The sequence below is a fragment of the Anser anser genome (genome assembly GCF_964211835.1).
Source record: "Anser anser genome assembly, chromosome: 2".
Classification (NCBI taxonomy): Eukaryota; Metazoa; Chordata; class Aves; order Anseriformes; family Anatidae; genus Anser; species Anser anser.
In genome coordinates, this window is record NC_139721.1 from 71,139,689 (window position 1) to 71,163,603 (window position 23,915).

The 23,915-nt window shown below is 36.6% G+C and overlaps 1 protein-coding gene across 1 annotated transcript in view; it reads right to left on the reverse strand.

The window, feature by feature from the left end:
• The window catches only part of LOC310895538 (uncharacterized protein), a gene marked incomplete at its 3' end in the record, with an annotated part of 177,182 nt that overhangs the window by 44,170 nt on the left and 109,097 nt on the right, over nt 1-23,915 (reverse strand). The window lies entirely within an intron of this gene.

A 23,915-nucleotide genomic window follows, 5' to 3' on the forward strand; every position in this document is an offset into this window, starting at 1 on the left:
GTGCTCCCACTTTCAGGAATATGACCTGTCGTGCATGGAGACACATACAGATGCTAGTGTCACCTAGTGCCAGGGTTTGCATTTGTCAGCTGGTGACAAACATCATATATTTGTATGGTTTCCATTTGAAATTCCTTCCAAAACAAACAAGCAAAACATGTCACAGAGGACTGTATTCTTTTCAGACTGACTGTTACTCTTTTCCTGTCTGGCTTGGCTGTATTTGGGCAACATTAATATCTGCTTTTCTGGAAAACAAATATTTTACCTTTTCTGAGTAGGAAATTGACTCAGTTCCTAATGTAAAGGCTGACTGCAGCAATAGAGGTATTTTCATGGCTACATTTCTTCAGTATAAATACGAATACTGCACTGTCAGTGTGAAAGTCTTACATTCAAACGTTGCTGTCGTGTTTCTTTTATGTCCACCTTTTAAATCTCAGCAGAGGAAAACACTGAAACTAAGAAAAAGCAGCCTCACTGTGGATTTTGCAGAGTTACAAATCCATTTGCAACCTCAACATTCTTCTGACGTTTTTTTTTTTTTTTTCTGTAATTAGAAATATCTTCTGCTGATAAATTAGCAGTTACTAGAAGATTCAGTACCTCAAGGTGTTGCCAGTGAAATACTGAGCCTTTTACTTGTGTGTCACTGTCTGAATCTAGACCAATTTAGGATTGCAATTTGTTTTGTTCTGAGGGACATTTAGCAGCCTCAGTGCTGTGAATTTACTGGGGACTCAATTTTAGTTTTTAAATCACATATGCCACCCCCAGGCTTTGAGCTAATTAACAAACTGTGAAAGTAAAGACTTCTGTAGACTACAGGGACAGCTCTCCCCTTTCACCTAGAAGAAGTTGTTGATTTTTTTGTTTGTTCGTTTCTTTAAAATAATGTCATTTTTCAACCTCAGAGCCAACAACCTTTGGTACATTAGTTTTGCACATAGGTCTGTCCTTCAGTATTAAACTCTTTAGAATCTAAACTGACAATTAAATATTCATACACATTTGTTTATAGCTCCCAAGATGTTGATAGGAATATTTTTTACTTAGCTTCACTATGTAACAATAAAGCTCCTTTATATTCCCTTCCTTACACCTTGGAAATCTTTCTGTTGTATTTCTTCTTTAAGTACGTGTATATGTAACTTAAATCCTTCATTTAGTTTCCAGATAGAGGCTCACCTGGAGTTACAGAGAAGGAGAGAACAGTAAGTTTTCTAAATTTACCCATATTTATAAGACCTAGTTTAGAATAATTTCTGGAAGTGACTTATTGTGGCTAAAAGTATGTCCACATCTTTAGAGAAGGTTCAGTGTTGAGGAAACTTCCAGAGTGAGATGCAGCAGATATTCAAGGAATCTGTTCCATGATAGTCCCCTTGGCAACATAGCCTGCAACTATAGGTACTAGTAGCACCAGGGAAGCTTGGTATTTTGGCTCTAAGAGTTGTAGCACAGAGGGTGGAGTGAAGTGAAGACACCTCAGCTAGGCTCTGTGCTATCACTGCAGGAATGGGTAACCTGATGATACTATGCTACCTATTATGCTATCTACTATGATGGATTGCATGGCCGGCCCTGAGTCTAACTGATAACCAAATCATGTCCTCTGGGTGAACTTTGCTCATTATAATCTCATTATAATGCCAAAACACACCTCCATCCCAAAGGCTACCCACCTCCAAGGTGTGACCACCCCTCACTGAACATGTGCTCTGAATTTCTCTGAGCCTATACCTTTAAAGCAAAAGCGAGAAAAATTTATACCAATCACAATGAAGACATGTATGACTAGAGTCACTCAAGCTCCATCTAAAAGTAAGAAAATAATATAAAAATGGCTCAAGAGAGGAAAATGTCAGGGACGACACCATTGCAGACAGGTTGGAAGGACATCACTGACTTCTGGGTTCAGTCGACGGGCTGAATCTCTCTTCTCTCCCCATAGGGATGCTTAATGATTGAGATTCGAACTCTCGGTTATACTGAGTGCTTCCTTGTGAAACCTAGCATTCTCTATAGAGTTGTTTTGTAAGTTATCACATGTGTAGTTGGTTGTGATTGTCATATTCTTGGTATTTGCATGTGCTTTGCAGACAGTGCTTTTGTCGCCGGCAATCCAAAAGAACCTGTACTCCTGTTGCTTCAATAAACTACACCAGTCATTTACTAGACTAAAACTGTATTTCACTATTTGTGCATCCATGATCATGATTATTGTGACCAGACTTACATTACTGCAATATTTTTCTATTTATGCATCCATGATCATGATAATATATCGAATCAATCATAGAATCATAGAAGTGGAAGCCATTTTCTCAATGTTAAGATTTTTTTTTCCATATAGTACTACCTTAGTATGTATTTCATTATGAAAATATTGCACTTAAAAGTGGTTCTAAGAAGGGACAGGTTACTGTTTAATGTTGTTGGACTTTAGTCTAAAGAGAAATATTGGTAGTTAAGCACAAGAAAACCTGAACACTGTTCAAATATAGAATTGCTACTGTCAATAAAAATAACATAGAACAATCTACTAAGGAAATGAAGTTTATATATTGAAAGAAATGAATGGGGTACTAAAGGTTTCTCCTCCTATCTTGGATTCATACTTCAGTTTTAAATCTATTTATTCATTAGCTAGAGGTGAGAAATTGCTTTTAATAATTTCACACAAAAAAAAATAAATGCACAAACAAATGTTTGAAGAATATATTGGGCTAATGTGGCAAGGTTTTGGTAGCAGAAAGAGTTGCAGGGGTGGTCTGTGTTGAGAAGAGTCCATGAGCTGTCTCGTGTTTGAGAAAATCGAGCTCTAGCCGACTCCAAAAGGGACCCATTGCTGGCCAAAGCTGAGCCAATAAGCAATGTTGATTGAGCTTCTGTGAGAGCAGGTTTAAAAAAAGGGGGGAAAAAATGTTATAATAGCTGGGAGAGAGGAGTGCCCTTACAGCCTGTGGAGACAACCATGGTGGAGCAGGCTTTCCCACTGCAGCCCATGGGTCCCACGGCAGAGCAGATCTCCACACTTCGGCCCATGGAAGAGGTTGGATGGGAGGGAGGGATGTAGTTTTGATTTGCTTTTAGCATTTCATAGCTCTAGAACGTAAGCAATAGGCAATAAATTGCCTAAAAATGAGTCTGTTTTGCCCGTGATGATAATGGGTGAGTGATCTCCCTGTCCTTGTCTCAACTCACGACCCTTTTTTCCACCATATTTTCTCCCCCTGTTCATTTAAAGAGGGGGAGTGAAAGGATGGTGTGGTGGAACTTATCTAGGCATCAGTGTGAAACCACCACAGAAGAATAACAAGAAGATGAACTATAGATGTAAGGATGCCAGATTTCTTAACAATGTGAGTCCTGCAGCTGTTCATTGGCACAAAAATTACTTGTGTTACTCATTTTGGTCTTAATGCAGTATTTCATGTCCCTCAACTCTCTCTTATGTGCCCTAAACATTGTATTGGTAGGAGACTTATTTCCACAAAACTGTTTTTCCTTTGTCCAGCAGCTAATTTTCATGAAACTTATAGGAACCTGTATCTCTGAGATTCTTTTCTAATTAAATTTCAGTAAAAACTACATTGTCCTAAAAATGTCATGGTGGTTGTGTAGAATAAATATTAGACAAAGCTATTTCTGAGTACAGTTTCAGGACAAGTAAATAATCCTTAATTTGGTAGCTCCTAATTAACACTATGATAATGTACTCTTCAAGGTAGCTAAGTTGTATGCCTGTAATATTAAATCATGTAGTTATGGGACAATCTTATGGCCTCAGTTTAGCTTTCATTGGTTTAAGTTTGGAGTGTGTTCAAAATTATTTTTCTGACCACAAACAAGGAAATATCGAACTTAATACTTTTTGCTTTTTTAAAAATATAAAATGAACACCTCACTACAGCTGTAAAATTACTCACTGAAACCAATAATTTCATTTTTATATTAAAATAAGAGTAAATGAACACCACATCAGGCACTGAACTTAAGGGTATCTTTTTCAAATATATATACACATATTTATTTATTTATTTATTTATTTATTTATTTAGTTATTTATTTTTCCAGCAGAAATTGACCATGGTGATGGGAGGGAAGAATGAAATAGAACAAATGCAATGAGAATTATTGTTGGAACAGCTGAAATTCTACTGTTATAATTTCATATGATTTTTTTTAATCTGTTTTTTTTTCTTTTTTTTCCCCATTTTTTAATTATCTGTCTCATTTACAACAACACCTAGCACTTTTTTTTAAAATGTATATATATTTTTTTTTCCCAGACAATGAACAATATTTTTAGTATTTACCAGTGTATTACCAGTCATTTCACATTGGTGAGAACAAAGCTGATTCCCCTATCTTTACTGGAAAATAGAATATAAAGCATCCTCAAGCTGAAAGACTTCATCATTGTTTTTTGTCACTTCAGGAGCATAAGTAGTAAATTCTTATATATTTTTTTTCCATTCAGAACAACTTAAAATAAAGGGGGAAAAAAACAAAAATCCAAGAAATAACAAATTTCTGAGGGCTCTTTGTCCTGGTTCCAGTTAGGACAGAGTTAATTTTTCCTCATAGTAGCTGGTAGGGTGCTATGTTTTGGATTAGGATGAGAAGAGCGCTGATAATATGCTGATGTTTTAATTGTTGCAGAGCAGTGCTTACACCAGGCCAAGGACTTTTCGGCTTCTTGCTCTGTCCTGCCAGCGAGCAGGCTAGGGGTGCAGCAGGAGCTGGGAGGGGACAGACCCAGGACAGCTGACCCAAACTGGCCAAAGGGGTATTCCATACCATCTGACGTCATGCTAAACAATATATAGGGGTGGCTATCCGGGGTGGGGGGCCGGCTGCTCGGGGATAGGCTGGGCATCCGTCAGCGGGTGGTGAGCACTTGCATTGTGCATCACTTGTTTCTTACACATTATTATTATTAATACTATTATCATTATCACTATTATTATTATTATTGTTATTATTATATTCCCGTCTTAATAAACTGTCTTTATCTCAACTCACCGGCTTCACTTTCCCGTTTCTCTCCCCCATCCCAGAGAGGGAGGGGGGAGGGTGAGCGAACGGCTGTGTGGTGTTTAGCTGCCGGCCGGGTTAAACCACAACACCCTTCAAAGCACATCTGTTCTGTTCTGCTTATAGTCAAATTTTAATCCTTTTTTAGTACCAGGTTGTATGCATAGAGTTTTTTCTTTTTCTTGTTTGGAGGAGCTGGGAAGCTATGTTTATTTATCTATTTAGCTTAGTAAAATTACATTGTCCAGTTACTGAAATCTGATATCCACAATATAATTCTCTTGGTACTTGAGGATCTCCTTTTTGATGGGACTATGGCAACACTGATATTTTTGCAAAGGATGAATATATATCTTAATTTTAGCTAATCAACATCATCATTCTTTCCTTGAAATATCGGAGTTACCTACAAATTGACAGAGCTGTGAATAATTTCGTATCTGTCTAATCTCAACTTCAAGATTGCTCACATCAAGAATTCTCTTTGCAGCAATGAGTATTCGCTTTCCCTGATCAATAACATTAACAAAAACAGATATAAACCAGCCTTTCATGCTTGCCATATAGAGACAGAAGGCCTTATACAAGTTAGTCCTAATCTCAGGTTATTAATCTGCATTTTGTACTGTTATTTTCAGCAATATAGAAATGCAAGTGTGGAGAAAAGGAAAGGGAAACACACAAGCAAACAGATGTTAAAAGTACATGATGTTTTTCAGATATCTTATGAAATTTCAGAAGCCTGGAAAAAGTGTTGGTGCTTACTGAACCAAGTAGGAGCTTTTCCATAGTCTTCATTTGGCAGTGAATCAGGGCTACTATCATTATGGCCAAAAGCATCAACCATCTGCTTTTCAGGAATACATAAAAAACTTGCCTGGCCCTGAAGTACGTGCTGGGAATGTACATCATGATCTACTGTGGTGAGGAACAAAATAGAGTTGGAAGGATGGTGTCCGCAGCCTTCACAGGCAGAAGAATATGGAGTAATAAGGGAGATGAAAAAATGTGGCATACCATCAAAACTGAGTTGTTAGCTGGGGTACATAATGGTGACAGAAAAGATTCACCTTTAAGTACTGATGAATTTTGATCACCATAGTACTTTTGTTTGTCCTTAATCTATTCAGAAATAAAACAAAACTCCTGTGAAGCCACTGTAATTCTAATGTTTCTGACATGAAGTATAAAGATAGCGATATTTAGAAAACCATTAATTTAATTGTAGTAATGCTATAAAATCATCTCTTGATTACATGAGTAGAAACAAAATAGACATGATTAAAATAGTGGGTCACAGCCAGAAACTTCAAAATTTGAGTCCACATTAAGTGGCAAATTCTAATGATACTTTCTGTATCCATCTAGTTAGGTTTTGCAATTTATTTAGTTATGATAACTGCAAATGATAAGTTATTTCATATAATCATAAAATCAGAATATCTGAGTTGGAAGGGACCTACAAGGATCATCAAGTCCAACTCCTTGATACACAAAGGACCACCTAAAAATAATAATAATAATAAAAATCAGATCATGTGTCTGAGAGCATTGTACAAATGCTTCTTGAACTCTGGCAGGGTTGGTAGTGATAATTATATTAAACGGTTGGTCTTTCATGTGTGATGAATATATATTTTTTTGACGTACAAGAACTGAATGTTTATTGGTCAACAAGATATTTTTAACCGTAGAATGGCTTGGGTTTGAAGGCACCTTAAAGATCATTTAACTCCAACCTCCCTTCCACAGGCAAGGATGCTACCCACTAGATCAGGTTGTTCAGGGCCCCACCTAACCTGGCCTTGAACACTTCCAGAAATGGGACATCCACAGCTCCTCTGGGCAACCTGTTTGAGTGCCCCACCACCCTCTGAGTGAAGGATTTCCTCCTAACCTCTAATCTAAATCTCCCCTCTTTTAGTTTAATACCATTCTGCCTTGTACTGTCATTGTCTGCCCAACAAAAAAGTCACTCTACTTTTTTAGAAGTCCATCTTAAGTACTGAAAATCTGTAATGAGGTCTCCTCGGAGTCTTCTCTTCTTCAGGCTGAACATTTGCAGGTCTCTCAGCCTTTCTTCACAGGAGAGGTCCTCCAGACCTCTGATCATCCTCATGGCCCTCCCACATCTTGTGCTGGGAGCCCCAGACCTGGATGCAGGACTCCAAGTGGGAATTCAGAAGGCCAGAGGAGAGAGGGACAATCACCTCCCCGACCTGCTGGCCACTCCTCTGTTGATACAGCCCAGGATGCAGTTGGCCTTCTGGGCTGCAAGCATGCACTGCTGGCTCATGTCAAGCTTTTCATCTACCAGAACTCCCAAGTCCCTTGGGCTGCTCTCAACAAGTTCTTCTCCCAGATTACACGTCTAGGATTGCCCCAAGCCAAGTGCAGCACATTTGAACTTGTTGAACATCATTAGGTTTACATGGCCCACTTCTTAAACTTGTACTTGCTTAATACAAGTGAAGAAATAATAATAATAATAGTAACAGTAGTAGTAGTAGTAGTAGTAATAATAATAGCAATTCAAATGTATCATAAATATAGACATGATTTTATTTTGACAGAACTCTGTTATATTTATTGTAATGTACCTGTTAAGCAGTAGGTTAAAAATTCCAGTCAACTGAATTCTCCTCCCAACCTTCTTGGAAAAGAAATTGTACAGTACTTTCTGTCCCTCATCAATTGTTTTGCTAGCCCAGGGTTTGTACAACTTTAAGCTCCTGAACCTGTTACTGATGTTTATTACTAAAGCACTGCTTTGCCAAGGTGAAATATCTAGTCCTTTTCCCTTGATTCAAACATCTTCCACAGATGTAAGAAACTCAGAATGCTGTAAGATTTTTTTTTACAGTCATTGTCTTCTGAAGTAATTAAGGTTATTTAAGATATGTATGGTTCATTTAAAAAACAAACAAACAAAAACACTTTAAAGGACTGCAATATAAAGGATGCATTGGTCATCACAACTCCTGATGATGCTTTCCAAGTGAGTAACTAAAGCAACATTTATATGGTAGCTGGAGGGTAAATACTTTTCATCTTAATCAGTGTCACATAAAATGGCTAATACAGTTTAAGATGTAGCAGTTCTACAGGTGGGAGATTATGGGTACAAGGCATGAATCCCTGAAATATTAGAGATAAATCAGGGTTTACTAAATATGACCTTTCCTACTTATTGCTTCAGCTATATGCTTTCTCCAGACAGTGTCAGAAGAATAATGAAACACTTTAGATCATTTGTCAGTGTAGGAAAACTGATTAGCTCCTTCAACTGTGACTTGGTTTTTACAATCAAATGGGTAGGGGAAAAGTGTTCACAAAAACACTCTTCAACAACAATTCACAAAGTTTATATGAGTAGCCTGGGAGATTGTGGCTTACTCAAAAACAAGATTAATACTTTTTTTTTTTTTTTTTTAATGAATGAAAATGTCAACTGAAGGTTCAGTTAGAACATTATGAAACTTTTACAAAAACCAACCCAGTAACCACTCATGGTTGTACTTTCCATTCATTAAGATTAATGTCATGAAGTATCATCGTGCAAATCTCCAAGATGTACAGTTAGGAAGGACAAGTTCTGTATTTACCTTTCTTATTAGGAGCTGTTGATCTGTTAGATAATGAAGCTTCTACAAATAGGTGTCAGCAATGTCAGCATCTATCTTGAAGTTTGGTAGGGTACAGGCAGGGATGAAGAATTATCTGTAGTGTTGGGACAGGATGGAAGCACACAGCAGAAATGACTTTTTCATCTCTTTCCCACCTTTTTTTCCCTCCCCCTCCACTCTTCTCCCTCCCATCCTCCAAGCTTATAAAAATAACATGGTCTTTTATTATTATTATTGTTATTTAATATTATTTTTTATTTTTTCAGTGGTTTATTATTATCATTACTAATTTTTAATCTTATTCCTTGGAAGATGTGACGTAAGGCTTTGTCTTACTATGGGATCTAGGCAATGAAGCTACTGTTTTATGTTTTCTTTGGAGTCCATTTCACCAAAGAGAACAATTTTAATGCTGTTTCTTTCTGCTCCTCCCCTGCCAGTTCTTCTCTCTTCCTTCTCAGAATTTTTTCCTGCCTTCATAGTCATTCTCCAAGACATTGGTATGCCTTCTTTAATTCCTCTTTCTTCTTTTTTTATTATTATTATTATATATATATTTTTTCCCAAAAGAAATCCTGGCATCATCCTGACAGCAAACCTCTCTGACCTCAGACTTTTGGCTTGAGCCTTAGACATCTGTGGGATTTTATAGGCCTTCAGGCTATTCAGTGCTGCAGCTGTGACAATGACTTTGATTGCAGCAAGGGAAGAACAAAAAATTGGATAATGTTTAGGCAGAGCATGAAGAATTCACTGATGTCTGAAGCTATCTAAAATTGGGGAATGTGCTATTTTATATTTGTGTTTTTTTTTTTTTTTTTTTCTCTACATGACAGAACAAGTCAATGCATGCTCCATATGATGACGCATAGTCAGAATGGAAATCTTAACTTTGCCATTCTCCCTCTGCAGGTGGGTATGTCTGGCAGTCTGGGATGCTCTGGACAGTGACAACATACCACAGTCTCACAGGCAGGCTAGGAACCATTCTTGGCTAGAAAGTTTGAAGCCTGTAGACAGAAATGAACTGTCAATATGGAACGTAGCCTTCCTTCTACAGGAGAGACTTGTTGATTAATGAATGATCTGCCATTGGACTTGATCCAGGATAGAGGAAAGACGGAAAAGGATTGAGATGGATGAAATACTCCATCCAGACCCCCACCATCCCATCTGATTTACCTGATATTTTATGTTCCTTGCTTTATGCCTATATGTTACTGAAGTTAAATGACAATTGCAAGATTGCCAATGATTGCCAGCAGGTGATTTATAGGAGGAGGAAGCTAGCACATCTTCACATGAAAGAAATCAGCATTTTCTACCTTCCTCTGTAGGCGATCAATTCTTTCCTGTCTCCCATGACAATACAGTTGCAACCTTTCTTAAACATAACATGGACAGAACACCAGTGTTAGTTTCCTACAGTTCTTTAAATGCCATGATGTAATGCATGATCAATGATGTTAGAAAAATTCAAAGATAAATTTTGAGATATGACGGAGCAAAACTTTTGGAAAGAGAAGGAACTCTCTTTTGATTTCAGGTCAAGTTGATATTAAAGGAAGCTAGCTGGACAAAAGAGAAAACAGAACATGAGAGAAGCCCCAAACTGAGAGAGCCTGTGAAGCAGACATGGAGAATTGAAAAGACAGAATATTCTAGCCACAGTGTGTAAGCTGAGTCAGAGAAGCCTCAGATTTTTGTTTGTTCACATAGATCTCTCTCTCTCTCTCTCTCTCTCTCTCTCTTTTTTTTTTTTTTTTTTTTTTTTTTTTTTAAGGATGGTCCAATCATGATAGGGCACTTAGGAAGCTTTTATTATGTGCCCTTTACATTCACATGCCTCTCAATAGGAAACTCTAAATTACAGTTATTAGAAGTTGAAGAAGTAGTGTGTTTTAGCCAGAGATCTAAATATTTAAAACTGAGTACTTTGGGCACAGCTGGGCTAAGAAGTTTCATATGTACAGAACCTGTCACCACAAAGGAAGCTGGAGTGGTTAGCGAAACCATGCTGAAGACACCTTAGACTGATGGATGCTGAAGAGTACGATATGCAATGTGGCCACCAACAGCCTGACAAGTGCTCAGGAATGAGGGATTGAATGGGGTTTTAATATCTTAAGCCCAGCCAAGTGGATTTAGATTATGTGAGGTTTAGTGTTTGGACACAGTATTACAAATCAACGGTGGTTTACAATAAACTTCAGTAGATTTAAAGACCATGACTGGAAAAAGTTATTTTGTATGGTATTGCAAGTGAACATTATGAATTTAGACAGGTTGGCAACTCCTATTTTTTATATTTTTCTTCCAAAAAAATAATCTGTTAACATCATTTCAGTCAAATAAAATATGTCTGTGCTTCATTGTCCTGTGTAATCCTCTCCACAAATTCCATTTCTGTTTTACACCCACCAGTTTTTCTTTAAGCCCTGGTTCTTTGCACTCATTTATATCCGGAGTGGTTAGTTATGTGTGTACTTCAGGCTGAGGAATACACATGTAGGTCCCTAAGGGGAGCGTGCCGGGGTGGGGAGTCTTTTTTATTAAGGTGACCAAGTTACTTTGGCTAGTCCTTCTATATACATTGTAGTTTTAGTCACAAAAAATATAGGTACTGCAAGAAACTGATTCCCACTCCCCTATGCCCAATCAGAATAGCTTAGTAACAACATTTATATAATACTTTCATAAACTGAGGTTTCTATGCACCTACGTGCATACTTCTAGTACCTGACTGACAGCCGATTAAGCAGACGCTATGGTGTAAGATGATCTCTAAAGTCTTTTACTCAAAGCTCTAGATTATGCTTAGTGTTATGACTATTTGAATTGGGATCTGCATGTCTGCAATACAGCATTAAAAACCCTGGTTTGATCTCATCACATAGTGTAATATATATATGGTGGGGTGTTGATAGTTCACTTGAGTGCAACAACTGGAAAAGGAAACAGTCAATTCCTTTGCTTTGTCCTGCGTATGTGTAACATCAGTTTTGTAGGTAATAATGTCTCTCTGCAAACACTCTGATAAAAAATAGTGAGCTTCTGGGCATGTGGTCCCTTCTTCAGATACACAGTCCGGTGAGACTGAGAGGATTATAATGGTTACTAGTTTGTCTAAGGTTGTACTTTTAAATTATAATTCAGTAGCAGTATTAGTTTAAGATAGTTGTGCCTAGTTTTGCTGGCACATTTAATTGTGTGACTGTATTATGGATAGTACTGGGAAATTAAAACTGCTGTAGAATAAAAAGATATTCTGTGTTTCTGTGTGTTTAATTTTTATTTTATTCTTTATTTTTATTTATTTATTTATTTATGATACAGTCTGAGACACTAAAATGTGGCAAAGGATGCATGGAAGTGAAGAGGAACAGTGTTAAACTACTATTGCCACTGAATTCTATGTACTAGGAACCATGGCCTTAGTAAGCAGAAGGAAGAGTTTTGAAAATTGTCTTCAGAAATTATAGTTCCGAACAAGTGTAGATGCAATGAATATACTTCACAGTAGTATTTATAGCTAAGTTTTTCATTTTCATTCAGTGCAGGCAGCTATACATATTTAGCATAGCCAGTAGGTCTGCATGTATGGTAAGTACAGGCAAAACAAGTTCGGTTTATAGGAAACTTGCCATATGACTTCTTCACTTGGGCACAGGCAAAATTTTATTTTGTTTATCAGGCAGTTTTGTTGCTGTTTCACCACAGGGACATGAGCTCTAATCTTAGGTGCAGTAGTGTTCAGTGTGAGCAAACAACAGCACTAGATGTTGGGGGACACCTTTAATTGCTGATGTTGGCACTGTTCCCTGGTTCCAGCTGAAGACACAGTGACATCCTGACCTATCACATCACACCGTGTCTTCAAGATTCAAAGTTATTAGATATCTATTTGGATAATGAGCAGTCATAGGAATGAGATGCCTTTTGGTTTGTAATGGACTGCATCCACCATGAGCGCTCACGTCCATATACACTGACAAGCCACCCTGGCACAGGCTGGCTTTTTTAAAGAAGGCTTGCCAGTGCCAGCAACTCTAAATCTTTATCTCATAGAGGAACAGATGGAAATAATTCACACATCTGAGCAGCAAAATCTCAAAATGAACTGGGCACATGGTGGCATACATTTGGCTGGCCATTTGCTGTTTTCTTTGCTAGTTGCTTTCCAAGGCAAAGTACATATTGTCAGGCATCTGCACACAGTAGGCATAAAACTATGCTATGCAAGAAAAAAAAAAAAAAAGGGGGTTGTGGGGGAAGGACACTAGGGACTGGGGAGTGGAAATCAATCTGAGCACCTGATATAATTGCAGTTTCTTTCAGTAGAAATAATTGCATGCTGTCAGCACTCCTAAACAATGCATGAACTAGACATTGATCTCTGGAAAGCCTGTGACTATTCATGTGTTCGGAAGTTCGATAGTCAGAAGATACATACTGGGGATGCACTTCATAGCTTGTTTTGTAGCCAGCTTTTAATTTTGCATTTGAAAAATGGAACTGATGGAACCGTGGAGTGGACACCAGCATTGCTGTTATTGTCTTCAAAACACATCACCTGTGAAAAGAATCTCACCAAACATTACTTGTACTACCCTGCTTTGTCTGCATGTGAAGCAAGAAATAATTGGTTTATTGGTTCAGTGATAATGCTATTTAAAAGATCATCTTTAGTAGTAACCAGAGTATTTAATAGGTATAATAACAAAATATAGAATGAGACTGGGGTCACAGCTAGAAGGACCCTTAGCAGAGGCAAGCATAAAAGGGATTAAAGCTTCATGTTGGTGTTTTGTGAAAATAACTTTGCTAAGGAAATGAAAGGATACTGTGTTTCAGAGTACTTTGGAACACTTCTCAGTTGTAGCCTTCACATCATCTGTAACTGAAGTGGGAAAAAATTACTTGCATCAATGTTGTTGTAACAGGCAGCATTTTTTAGTACATTGTGCTTTTCATACCTGCAGCACAGACTTATAAATGCCAATGTCCTTTACAGATGGCTCACTGACTGCTCATATGTCTCAGGAGAAGCATTCCTCAAATACAGATGTGTTAAAAATGGGCAAGCTGCTATTATTTGTTTCAGTCTGGGGACCTTTTGTGACTATAGTTTGTTTGCCTTTTTTTCCTGTCCACACATTCTTGCCTGTGTTGAGCATGGGATGTATGCTTAAGTTCTCTTATCTCTCCTGGATATTTGTGTTTTCTTAAGCAGTTATTTTTCCCTTTTATACCACCAAGTTCCTGAACAAGGACACTGAGTACTAGATTCCCTTAGGAAAATGATAGAACTTTGCAAAAGTTGTGGTTCCTAGACTGATATACCTTAAAATATTATATTTAAGTAATTTTAAAACATGTAGCTTACTTGAGAAATAATGAGAGTTGTGAATGCTAATAGAGTGAACTTGCAGATGTTATTTATCATTATGTCTTGTGCAAAATTGTATTTACCAGCTCTTTTTACTTTTTATTGCCAAAATATATTTGGTGCACAAATATCTGTCCTTGGATAAAATAACACCCGATCAAAAAAAAAAAAAAAAAAAAAAGCTGTTTTAAGTAGGCAACAAAAAACTAGGTAGCTAAATATCTAGCTTTTAATTATATTATATTGACTGTGGAAAAGATGGGATCTAATTAAGGGTCAACATTATTCCCTAAATAGTTGTTATATAGGCTAAAGCATTTTGTAATTTATTCAATTAATGTCAAGTTTTCATTAGAAGTCCATTTGGCAGAAGCTCTTAAGGGAATCCCCATAAAGTTTCATTTATGCTACAAACATCTGCCAAAGACAGCTATCAGACTATACCAAATAGTGGTTAATATACACTGAGGTGGGTCTTTTAAAATCCTACTGCTTGAAATAAAGACTCTAAGTGATTACAATGAATTTGAATTACAGCCCCTAAGAATTAAAACAAAAGAATAAAGGAAAATATTTGGATGAGGATGAAAATATCAATAAAGAAAAAAGAGAATGAATATGATGCCTGGAAATATTTGTCATGTTACTTAGAAATGCCTGAGTCTAGGGACATTAGTTTAGTTAATGAAATAGCAATTTAACTAGAAATATTAGGCCTGAAGATAAACTTCTAATTTCCATCCTCTTGAAAACTCTGACTTATAAGGTGCATTTTTATCTGTATCAGTTTGAAATCTGGCAACTTTTCAGTATACTGAAAGTAAAACCTGAAGCAATCTTTCATTTAAATTTGTCCAGTCTTCAGTGCACTTCCCAGCTGTATGGCAATGTCTTGCGGTGGTATGGGAGTGCTTGGTGTGCTCCTGCCTCTCTGAAGTGCTGGGCTTCTCCAGGGGGCTCCGTTCCTCCAGTTGCCTGTGGGTTCTGCACAGCAGAGGGGGACAGCAGCCCTAGTAGTCCATTCTACAGTGGAAGCTGAGTGTTTCTCACCTGCAGCAAGGTGTTTTGGGTCAGCTAAATGTTTCCAAAAGTCTTGTTTGGCCAAAAGGTTAAACAGAGCAGTATAGCAGGAAAATCAAGCAATTGCTTGAAAAACCTTTCTGGATATTGCAGACTCTTAAAGTTGAATCTGTGTAAGTGTCACGTAAAGTGTGGTTATTGGTGGACTTTCTCAAAAGTATCATTAGAATAGCCAGACCTTTCCTAATCAGCTGTTTCCTTTCTGTGAAAGATGGTAAAATATTTCTCTGAATGTCCCATGTGTAGTCCATTTAGCATCTATAAATTAACGACACCCATCTATTATATACTAATTGTAAATAATCAAAACCTGTATCATACAGGCAACAGAAAAAAAAATAAAGTACTTGTTGTTTTATTCTGCAGCAGGTTATTATAGTGGTACCCTGTTGCACAGTGAATTTAGTTCTCTTGTTCTACATAAAAAAATAAAATATATATTAATTGCATTTATTAATAACATTTTTATTTTTAAAGCATAAAATGTTTCTTATTCCAGGTCCTGAATACTTGTATATAATTTAAACTCATCATAAAATGTCATGATAGTCTGTCTACTCAATTAACTTCAATTATACAGAAATATGCATAAGCAAATGTAATCAAACAGACTCATTTCCAGAGCAGTCATAACAAATCTCCTTTTCTATCATTATGGTCTCCCCTAAATACTGTCAGGAGAGATAGCCCATGGATATACTGGGAAACTAATAATTGCTAATAATATTAGGAGCAGACTGAGGAAGAATGAAATTGTGAATCTGCTAATATCGCTGTTAAAGCATCAGAGTCTTCACTGGAATCATGATTTTGGCCTTCAGTAGATGATTTAATCAATACAGACTCTTTTATAAAAATGTTAGCATCACCTCTCAGATAAGATATTTAAATTTTATGAGGTACTGTTTTCAAGTTTTATTTTTATGTATGCTCTGTTCAAGTTCAGCAGGTACTTATTTCCCAAGTTCTTTATTTTATCTACAGTCTTATAAAAGTAAAAGTCACATTTTCTGGTGGGATAAATCGTAGAATCATAGAATGAACTGGGTTGAAAAGGACCTTAAAGATCATTTACTTTCAACCCCCCTGCTCTGAGCAGGGTTGCCAAAATGGCGAGAAAAAAGTGACTTCAGTGAGGTTTTGATCCTTTATCATTAGAAAAAAAAAAAAAAGGTATTTCTTCAGAAACAGTGATAATCAAATTTTAGCAGGTCAAAAATGCCATTAATGTATATACAGAGAATGACCCAGACAGTTACTGACTTCAATTGTGAAGTCTTAATGACTGTGTCTTCTAGATTCATCAAGATCGAAACAGCTGTAAATAGCCTTTGGATTTAATATCCAATGAGAATCATTTCTAAAATTTGAAAGGTTGGAAATAGCACTAAATATTGGTGCACATAAGTAAGACATGATAATAACCATATTGAACTACCTTCTACATTTTTTTTAAAATGTTTTTTATGCCTTCAAGGCTGGTGAAATAGCTCTATGTTTCTTTCAGAGATCCACAAAATTTTAATACAGATATGTTTTTTGTTGTTGTTGGTTTCCCCTCCTCCCCAAGCTAATATTGTTTGCAAAAACACAGGTCTGCTGCAGACATATACAGCATGGGAACCCGTTCCTTTGCTGAGGACTGTAATGATTAATGAAAGCATTACATCTCTAAAGAGTAACCCTCTAGCAAACATCTCGCTAAATATATCCATTAAAAGCTGGGATACAATATGCAGAAAAGATTTAAAGAATTATACCAGAAAGCCATCTGGGATTTCAGTGTTTCCCAGAGGGCAATTTTTTGATGGCATTAATGATCTCCTGTAGAAAAATCTGTGTCTAATCATTCTCTGTCCCTGCATGGCTCTATTGCAATATGACATCCTGCAGTATATATTACTACATATGTACTCTAGGGTATTCAATAGCTGGCAAATTACTTGAGCAGGTTATTTACTTTTGAAGAACTTATGATTGCTTCTGCATGTCAACTTCTGATGAAAGAAATAACAGTTATTTTCCAAAGTTTTAACCTTGAGATTATTCCGATACTTGATAGGCTAGAGTTTATGGTCTTAATATCACTGTAAATATATTTTGTTGTACTGTGGTGAACGTTTGCTACCCTTCATGCTTAGCTAGAAAATTATGAGCAGAGAAATGACTTGAAGTAATGATAACTCAAGCTGATCTAAAGCTGCAAAATGAAAAAAAAAAAAAAAAGACAATCTTATAGGACAATGCAGATTATTGTCATACAACAGCCTTGCTGTGCTTGCTGTCTGACAGGATAATGCATGGGAACACCAGGCAGACATAAAAATTCAGATTTTTTTTTCTTTAAACCAAATAGGAGATATATATATGCGTATATATATGTATATATCAGTAAAACTAAGACATATTCTCCCCTCAGAAGTCTGCCATCCCTCACTAGCCCTCTTTGCCCTTCTAAAAGTATGAACAGTGGCCATTCAGGAAGATGATCCTGTCCCTGTTCATCTTCAGATGGAGAATTGTTCCCTAAGCTGAATCATCACATGCAGCTTTTTGTGTCACTAAGGAGGGGTTTCTGCATATCCAGGTTCTATACGTGTCCCTACAGTATCTTACAGAAACATTCAGAGTTTGTTCAGTACCTCATTGGCCCCTTTATATTTGGGGACAGATACATGAATAAGAAGTAGATGGTTTCAGTAACATTTTAATTTGTTTATTGTTTGGTGAAGGATGAGAATCTCTGAGTGCTTTTTGTTCATGCTCTTTTAATTTACAAAAAGCATCATTAAAAAAATTAATATTTTAAAACATAACCAAACTGCATTTGGATTTTACACTTTTTTTTTTTTTCCTGAGCAGAAATGGAATTACTATTGTGATTACTGTAAAACACCCTGTGATAATTTCCTATTTTTATTATGTTAATGTACTTCGGAATATGGTATGTAGCTGTTCTGAAATTTACTGGGAAATTGTTAATGTACTATACAGAGATTGGCTTAACTATCTCTCACTTCATTAAAAGCGAGTGATACTAAGAAAGTACATTAGGACTGCTAAGATGGTGAAGGGCCTAGAAGGGGAGACATATGAGAAGCAGCTGAGGTCACTTGGCCTGTTCAGCCTGGAAAAAAAAGGCCTCATCATGGTCTACAGCTTCCTCATGAGGGGGAGTAGAGGGGCAGGTGCTGATCTGTTTTCTTTAGTGACCAGTGACAGGACCCAAGGGAATGGCATCAAGCTGTGACAGGGGAGGTGTAGGCTGGTTATCAGGAAGAGATTCTTCACTGAGAGGGTTGTTGCGCACTGGAACAGGCTCCCCAGGAATGTAGTCACGGCACCAAGCCTGATGGAGTTTTAAAAGCGTTTGGACTGTGCTCTTAGTCATATGGTCTGAATTTTTGGGTAGACGTGTGGAGCCAGGAGTTGGACTCGATTATCCTTGTTGGTCTCTCCCAACTTGGGATATTCTATGATTCTGTGTGTTAAAGGGCATAAGGAAGGTGTTTTATTTATTTTTCCTGCTAGACTTTTCTAGCCTTTTTTTTTTTTTTAATCTAACTGCTTAAAAAAATGTATCAGTAAGAATAAACTATAAACTGAATTAAGATATATATCAAGTAATTTTAAACATGATTTCACTGTCACATGCTAGCTCTCATTTAAATAGCCTGACCTTCATGGCATGAGACTAAATGTTGCATCCCATTTTTGGACAAAATGAATTTAGAATAGAAAAGTGATAAGATTAATGGAGAAATGACAGAACCCTTAGTTTCCCAACTCGGAATTCAATTAATTTGTTATGGAGCAATAAGCCTTCTCAGATCTGTTACCAAATCTTACTTTGGTGCAATCATAAAAGCAGTTTCAACCTTGCCTCATTAAAGGCTCTATTCTATTAATGCCAAGCTAATCTAATTATAACTGAGATCTATTTTCTGGTAGTTATTTAGTATATATGTTCACAGCATCTGTAACATTACATTCAAATCCTTTTGTGAAGTAATTTTTGTGTTGCAGAAGTGGGATAGGTAATTAAAACCTCCTCTAGTAAGCACTGTGTCATACTGTTTTCAATGGTGTGAGGATGATACCTGAAGGTGCAATTGCCCTTACATTTTTATGGATTCTTTTAAGATCAAAGCTATCAATTATTAGAGAGAAAGCCATTTAGACAATAAGAACAAGTATATACATCAAGAAAAGTCAGGCAAAGGTAATTCTAAAATTGCTTCAACTTGCAAGAGGAAACTTTTAATATTTATAGGAGTATGCTATTTAAAATTCATTAAAAAATAAATCAGAAAACTGTGGAGAAAAGGATCATATGGTTTTCTATGTTAATTATCCAAAACCAGATTTTGTCTCCGAGCCACTAGATCAACTCACCTTGCTGGTATGCTTGATTTCTGATTGTAAAATTGGACAAAAATTTACCTCCTGCCCTCATCTAGGTAGACTAGTATAATCCCAGAGTATGCAATTGAAGCTTTATGTAAATTAAGCGTTATTAAAATAATAATAATAACTTATTTGAAACTCTGTTAAGATCTTTGGTTGTAATAAGAAATAACATGAATACAGTCAAAAATTCATGTTTTCATAAAAACAAACTAATTAAAAAATAATAATAATAATTAAAAATAATCTGACTTTTTGTTGTTGTTGTTGTTAAAAAGCTGGTTGGTGTTGCACATATCCTTGTCCTTTTTTTTTTCTTTTCTGTTTTATTGTTAGTATGCAGTAACTGAAAGAGAATTTTTTAGACTTTACAGAGTAAAATATTTTAAAAAAATAAATAAAAGTAAAGTGTGGTCTGGAAGCATGAAATGTTGAAATACAAAGCAGTAATATTATTTTGTACAAGAAAATATGAAACAGTAGTGTTTTTATCGTTGTTGTTACTATTATTATTATAAGTAGTAGTAGTAGCAATCTGACTTCGTGGAAAAAAAATATGCCAGGTTTAACATTTATGTCATCATTCTAAAAAAGAATATGAATTTTGTAGTCATACATCATACTAAGGTGATGCAATTATTTTTTTGTAATAAATCCTTCCAGTATATTTACAGTATGCATGGGGAGGAGGGTGTTATAAACTAAAGAGTTACTGTAACCTTATGTATGAATCTCACCAGTTTGCAATAACTTTGGGAGATAACAGCTCCATAAATAACAGCCTCAGTTCTTCCCTGCAGTTGGGAACAGACCAGGAAGTAGTTCTCCCCTAAGGCAGAAAGAACTGGCTTTTAGAAAGAACTGGCTACTGACCTGGTTTCAGCTGGGATAGAGTTAATTTGATTTCTAGCAGCTGGTATGATGCTGAGTTTTTGGATTTAAAATGAGAATAATGCTGATAACACAACAATGGTTTAGTTGTTGTAGAGCAGTGCTTACACAGAGCCAAAGACTTTTCTGCTTCTCATGCTGCCCTGCCAGCAAGGAGGCTGCGGGTGCACAAGAAGCTGGAAGGGCACACAGCCAGGACAGGTGTCTCAGACTGGCCAAAGTTATATTCCATACGGCATCATGCTGAACAACAAAAGAGAGGTGGTGTCAGCTGGGGTAGTTCTCTGCCTGGGGACTGTCTGAGAACTGGTCAGGAGGTGGTGGTCAACTGGATTATGCATCACTTGTTTTGAGTATTTATTATTATAATCATCGTTATTATTATTCCCTTCCTTTTCTATTCTATTAAACTGTCTTTATCTCAGCCCACAAGCTTTACCTGTTTTCCAGTTCTCACACAGCAAATGGCTGTGTGGTGTTTAGCTACCTGCTGGGTTAAGCCACAACAGCTGCATAGGTGTCTCCATAAATATTGCAGTTTTGTGTCCTTTGAAGAACCATAAATGTTCTCAGGGACTCGCACTCCCACAGTATGACCAGACTATAAGCCCAAAATTCTTAGTGATGATACAGAGTACAGAGTACACTTTATCCTGCTGTACCCTATGCAAAGGAGGCAGGTGGTGTAAATTCTCACTTTGTTGGTATTTTAATTGGAAATAAATGCCTGATGCCATCTGTAATAAATAAATAAATAAATAAATAGAATACTGCTCATGTGACAGTTTTTTTCTCCCTGGATCAATTACTGATCAACCCATGACACATTACAGATGTTTATTGTGGCTTTTCATTCCAATAGGAGAGACACAGGTGAATGGACTTTGAGGACAAAAATTTGGAAAAGTACATTTAAATTCATATTTCAGTTTCATTTATAGATCCATTCAACTGTGAATGATGGGGGAGAATTGCAAATGTAAAGGAATGTCTATTAATGGTAATGCACAGGTGTTAAGATTACTTAAATGGTAATAAATTTACATTGCAAATGTGGTAAACCTACTGCAGTTCTAATGCTACTGTAATGACTATCAGCTGCAAGCATGAAGACAGAAGAAAGCTGTTAAAAGCTCCATACTCTTGATGCATGGAAAATATATTCTGTCAGCAGTTTACACACTGCTTGGTATTCATTTATGGAGGTATCTTTTACACAGGAACTTTCTGTTCTATAAAAATTTACTTAGCAATGTTTTATTTGTGAATGACACATTTTGATTATCAAGGCTGAATACTTACTCATTAAGCTTCCTGGTAATATGAACATCTATGGGCGTTGTCCAGGGTACTATTCATTCTCTCTCTCTCTCTTTTTTTTTTTTGTCAGCTCTTTCTTTTCTAGCAGTTTCCTGCACTGCAGCAAAGTCATTGCTGACAAAGCACAAGTCAACAATACCAGTGAAAATAGGAATCTAAGAGATGTCTGATATTCCTAGTACTAAATTCAATAGTTCATCTTCAGATAATTGTTTTGTTTTACATTTCATATGTGCTGTTTAGCAACCAAGAGAGTAAGCAAATAAATGATGCTCAATATGCTTGAAAATCAGTCCTGTGCAGGCAACAAACCTAAATAATGCAGTTTCCAAACATGCATAGCATAAGGTTTCCCACACTACTAATGGAATGTGAGGTCCTTTAGTAAAGACAGCTGGATGTTACTTCTATTTTTTTATATTTACCATGAAACTACTTAACATAAATGAGCTCAGAGACAGCCATCTGTACCACATGGAAGCATATATGCTTAACATTTATGTTAATGCTGGGGCAATAATAAAGCGAGAGGCTACTTAAGTCTGTGGAAGCATCTTCCTCACCAGGAAGCACAGACAAAGGTTTAGTGGAACTGGACGGGCTGGATATTAGCGGGGGATGCACTTCATCCTCACAAAGTTGGGACCTGATCCTCTCTGTCTTTGTCTTCACCTTCTGAGATACTGCTGGCTTCTCATGGACAACAGTTCCCTCCAATGTGCTTTTTTGCACACTCAAGGTGCTTGTCTGTATGGAGGCATCTTGGCCTATGGGAAAATGGGAGACTGTGAAGGAAGGTCTGTACTGGGAAGCAACAGGCTGAAAGTTTTGAACCTAGCCAGTGCATTAGCTTATGTGGCTACTGCCTGAAATATGTGTGTTCATCATTAATATCTATAAGCTTGCATTTTTTTGGCCGCAAATATTTTATTGCTATGTCTGGATGGTAATGATCCTTCTCAGTCTTGGACTTTCAGAAAGGAGTTATTGCTCAGCTTCTCTGGCTTACGGACCAAATTCATTTCATGTATCATGATATTTTCTCAGACTAAAATCAGTGTGCTAAGCACCAGAGCAACATACTTAGACACCCTAGCTTGAAGTACAGCAGTTTTTGACCAAAGATTTGATTTAAGATTGACTTGCTCCTACTGCAGCTGACAAAACACACCACTGTAGCGTCTAATAGCTAAACAGTCTGTGTGCAGCAGTGATGAACAGATCCCACACCATCTTAAAAACATGGAAACACACAGGAGAAATGATTTTTTCAGATCTTTCCTACTCTTTTTTCCCTCTCCCTCCACCCTTCTCCCTCCCATCCTCCAAGCTTACAAAAATAGCATTTTTTTAATATATAGTTTTTTCTCCCCTGTGGATTTCCTGATTGTTCTTTAAGTCACAGTGCATAGAAACCACGATGATTCATGCAGTCTAGAAGGAGCTCTGGAGTTTGACTAGTCTGATCCCCTGCTTGTATCGGGGTAACTTCTAGGTTAGATACATGTGTAGAATCCGTTTGTTTGAGTCTTGTAAAGCAGCTTTGTATTTCAAAGGTGTTATTCTGGCACTTACTTCCATCTCCTCTTCAAAACACAGTTTACATAAGGCCTAGGAATTAGCTGACAGAAATGTTTCTCTCTTCCCTTCCGCAGGACTGGCTATCTCACCATCTTTATGAAAATACAAAATTATGGCTTTTCTATCTCACGGGAAATGCAAGAGATGTAAAGATGTCTGCTAATGGCTAGAATTTATAGTGAAATATTGTTATGGTAAGATTAATTAATTAATTAATTAATTTTGGTGGGTGTAACATCTTATTGTTCCAAAGTAAATGAAATTGGTGGTTTGAAAGGCTTATAAAGTAATACATTTCTCCAGGTAGGGAAAATGAAATAGAAAAAAAATGACAATAGAATTATTTAATCAATTCTCTTATAGATTGCGGAAAAAACAATACAAAACAAAAAACTTGCTACTAGTATTTAAAGTAACTAATGTTTTGAGTTCAGAAATTATCCCTAGTTCTAAATTTCTGCTTTACTTCAAAAATGTAATTCACTGTATTCACCCATGCCCCATTTCTATAATGAGTAAAAAAAGCACTGAATGTGCAATTCTAATATTCAGTATTTATTCATTATAATGTTCAGTAT